Below are 4,739 nucleotides of genomic sequence, written 5' to 3'. Positions count from 1 at the left end.
TGAGGGGGAGATCGAGGGAGTGTGGGCATGAGTGGATCGGAGAGAGGAGAGGGGAGGGGGTTGGAGATAGAATGGCTTAGAAGTTGCGCGCTATAGGGAAAGGCGCTACTGCTAAACGACCTAGCAGTAGCGCCTTTCACACAGAACACGCTACTGCTCTGTGTCAGCATGTAAAAATAGACATCAAAAATACATTGATCATCAATGATCTTTTTTGTGTACAATCTGATATGTCAACATGAGTCCTCACTGGTTTAGGAACCGGTGAAGACTCATATTGCGGCCACAAATTTTACACATAGAGTTCAATGAAGACCAAGTGCTTGTGATAGTTTGAGAAGTAACATATTTAAGGTGGTAGAAACCCTCTTCACGGAGCGAGGTGGGACTAAATTTTTGTAGTAAACTTAGTAGTAGCGGGTATTACGGGAAGGCGCTGCTGCTATGATATGTAGCAATAGCGCTCTTCGTGTTAACGCGCTGCTGCTAAAACTAGCTTCGTCATGGGGTCGTGGCAATTATAGCAGTAGCGCGGTTTACAGGGGGCGCGCTACTGCTACTATTATTTCAGCAGCGAGTTCTGCTGGAGCGCTTAGCAGCAGCGCCTTATTTTAAAACACGCTGCTGGTAAGATTCTATGTATAGGCTTTTCCCTAGTAGTGATATATTGGTTGCAGTATGCCTAATGAAGTTGAAATCCATCCACCAAATGATGTCCACACAAAGGGGGATGCAAAAGAATTAAGGGGCACTTAGACAAGGGTGGAGAAGGGAAGCAAAATAAAGATGGAGAAGGGAAGCAAAGTAAGAATGAAAAGGGGTAGAAAAATGTTGCAGGACCGAGAAAGCCTGACACATGTAGGACGTGCAAGTAGGTTGCTTCCATGATAGTCGTACTAGTTCCAACTGTTCCAAGTGTTATAAAGGTAGTTGTCATACACAAAAATTGGCTATATTATTTCATAATCCTTATATCCATTATAATTGAGATGTTAATGTCTACCATGCATGCACACCCTACTCCTATGAGCACCTCTGAGAGATTGAGTTAGCATATCATCTTGAGGTTTTACAAAGTCACCGTATGTGCCTCGTAGTCGATGCGAACGTCTCCTCCCACTGAACGTGCATCGCCGTAAATCCTGAAATAAATCCGGGATAAATAAGAGCACCAGGACATGAACCCTGGTTGGCTGGGGATACCACTGTCCACCTAACTATCCAACCACAGTTTAGTTCACTAATGTCCTTACTGTAACATGTCATCGCGAAGTCAGGATTGTACTTGAATTGATAATTGAGGTGTTCTCCACAGATGGATAGGCATAAATCACAAGATTATCGATACAGAGCATATGGCTCTCGTGTTGGGGAATGTAGTATTTCAATTTTTTTGCCTACGATCACGTAAGATATATCTAGGAGAAGCATAGAAATGAGCGGGGAGAGTGTGTCCACGTACCCTCGTAGACCGAAAGCGGAAGCGTTTAGTAATGCGGTTGATGTAGTCGAACGTCTTCACGATCCAAATGATCAAGTACCGAACGCAGGACACCTCCGTGATCTGCACACGTACATCTCGGTGACGTCCCTCGAACTCTTGATCTAGCTGAGGCCGTGGGAGAGTTTTGTCAGCATGACGGCGTGGTGACGGTGATGATGAAGTTTCCGGCGCAGGGCTTCGCCTAAGCACTACGACGATATGATCGAGGTGTAAAACTGTGGAGGTGTACAACTTGTGTGTCTATGGGGTGCCCCCCTCCCCACGTATATAAAGGAGGGAGGGAGGAGGAGGCCATTCAGGGGAGGCGCGCCCAAGGGGGGAAGTCCTACTCCAAGTAGGATTCGCCCCCCCTCTTTCCTACTTCCAAAAGGAGAAGGGGGGAACGAGGAGGAGGAGAGAAGGAAATGGGGGGCGCCCCCCCAAACCCTAGTCCAATTCGGTTTGGGCTACGGGGGGGGGGGCACACCTTGGCCTGCCTCCTCTCTTCCACCACTAGGCCCATGAGGCCCAATAACCCCCAGGGGGGTTTCGGTAAGCCCCCGGTACTCCGGAAAATACCCAATACACTTCGGAACCATTCCAGTGTCCAAATATAACCTTCCAATATATAAATCTTTATGTCTCGACCATTTCGAGACTCCTCGTCATGTCCGTGATCTCATCCGGGACTCCAAACAACCTTCGGTACATCAAAACACATAAACTCATAATACGAATTGTCATCGATTGTTAAGCGTGCGGACCCTACGGGTTCGAGAACTATGTAGACATGACCGAGACAAATCTCCGGTCAATAACCGATAGTGGAAACTGGATGCTCATATTGGCTCCTACATATTCTACGTAGATCTTTATCGGTCAAACCGCATAACAACATATGTTGTTCCCTTTGTCATCGGTATGTTACTTGCCCGAGATTCGATCGTCGGTATCACCATACCTAGTTCAATCTCATTACCGTCAAGTCTCTTTACTCGTTCCGTAATGCATCATCCCGTAACTAACTCATTAGTCACATTTCTTGCAAGGCTTATATAGTGATGTGCATTACCGAGAGGGCCCAGAGATACCTCTCCGACAATCGAAGTGACAAATCCTAATCTCGATCTATGCCAACTCAACAAACACCATCGGAGACACCTGTAGAGCATCTTTATAATTGATACGTCTCCAACATATCTATAATTTTTTATTGTTCCATGCTATTATATTATCTGTTTTGGATGTTCAATGGACTTTATTATACACTTTTATATTATTTTTGGGACTAACCTATTGACCGGAGGCCCAACCCAAATTGTTGTTTTTTTGCCTATTTCAGTGTTTCGAAGGAAAGGAATATCAAATGGAGTCCAAACGGAATGAAACCATCGGGAACGTGATTCTCGGAACAAATGTGATCCAGAGGACTTGGAGTGGACGTCAAGCAATCAACAAGGAGGCCACGAGGCAGGGGGTGAGCCTACCCCCCTGGGCGCACCCTCCACCCTCGTGGGCCCCTCGTAGCTCCACCGACCTACTTCTTCCTCCTATATATACCTACGTACCGCGAAAACATCAGAGGAGGAGCCAAAACCCTATTTCCACCGCCGCAACCTTCTGTACCCGTGAGATCCCATCTTGGGGCCTTTTCCGGTGCTCCGCCGGAGGGGGCATCGATCACGGAGGGCTTCTACATCAACACCATAGCCTCTCCGATGATGTGTGAGTAGTTTACCTCAGTCCTTCGGGTCCATAGTTATTAGCTAGATGGCTTCTTCTCTCTCTTTGGATATCAATACAATGTTCTCCTCGATTCTCTAGGAGATCTATTCGATGTAATCTTCTTTTGCGGCGTGTTTTTAGAGATCCGATTAATTGTGGGTTTATGATCAAGATTATCTATGAACAATATTTGAATCTCCTCTGAATTCTTTTATGTATGATTGGTTATCTTTGCAAGCCTCTTCAAATTATCAGTTTGGTTTGGCCTACTAGATTGATCTTTCTTGCAATGGGAGAAGTGCTTAGCTTTGGGTTCAATCTTGCGGTGCTCGATCCCAGTGACAGTAGGGGAAACGACACATATTGTATTGTTGCCATCGAGGATAAAAAGATGGGGTTTATATCATATTGCATGAGTTTATCCCTCTACATCATGTCATCTTGCTTAAAGCGTTACTCCGTTCTTATGAACTTAATACTCTTGATGCATGCTAGATAGCGGTCGATGTGTGGAGTAATAGTAGTAGATGCAGGCAGGAGTCGGTCTACTTGTCACGGACATGATGCCTATATACATGATCATACCTAGATATTCTCATAACTATGATCAATTCTATCAATTGCTCGACAGTAATTTGTTCACCCACCGTAATACTTATGCTATCTTGAGAGAAGCCACTAGTGAAACCTATGGCCCCCGGGTCTATTTTCCATCATATTAGTCTCCCGTCAACAAGCTATTTCTGACGCCATTTATTTTGCTTTCCTTACTTTTAGTCTTTATCATAAAAATACCAAAAATATTATCTTATCATCTCTATCAGATCTCACTTTTGCAAGTGTTCATGAAGGGATTGACAACCCCTTTATCGCGTTGGTTGCAAGGTCCTTATTTGTTTGTGTAGGTGCGTGGGACTTGAGTGTGGTCTCCTACTGGATTGATACCTTGGTTCTCAAAAATGAGGGAAATACTTACGCTAATTTACTGCATCACCCTTTCCTCTTCAAGGGAAAACCAACGCAGTGCTCAAGAGGTAGCAGGAAGAATTTCTGGCGCCGTTGCCGGGGAGTCTACGCACAAGTCAAGACATACCAAGTACCCATCAAAAACTCTTATCCCTCACATTACATTATTTGCCATTTGCCTCTCATTTTCCTCTTCCCCACTTCACCCTTGCCGTTTTATTCGCCCTCTTTTTCGTCCACCTATTTTTCGCTTGCTTCGTCGTTATGGCTAGTCCTTTATCTACTCCTTTGCCTCCCGAGTTCGAAGTTCTTCACTTCAAACAAAAACAAGGAGAAAATCTAAAAGATGCTTGGTATAGGATGATTGAATCCTATCGTGGTTGCACTATAGAGGGAGATTTCAAGGTTTTACTTCGCAATTTTTATGTTGGGCTAACCGTATCCCATAGACAACTCCTTGATTTTGCCGCCAAAGGAATTTTATTGAAACTGATCCTAGTTTTGCTTATGAAATTATAGAGGGGATAGTAGGAGTACTTCACCCACAAAAGGGATTAACTCTTAC

Source organism: Triticum aestivum, chromosome 2A, assembly GCF_018294505.1.
Source record: "Triticum aestivum cultivar Chinese Spring chromosome 2A, IWGSC CS RefSeq v2.1, whole genome shotgun sequence".
In the NCBI taxonomy this organism is placed as follows: domain Eukaryota; kingdom Viridiplantae; phylum Streptophyta; class Magnoliopsida; order Poales; family Poaceae; genus Triticum; species Triticum aestivum.
Note: the sequence above shows the minus strand (reverse complement) of the source record.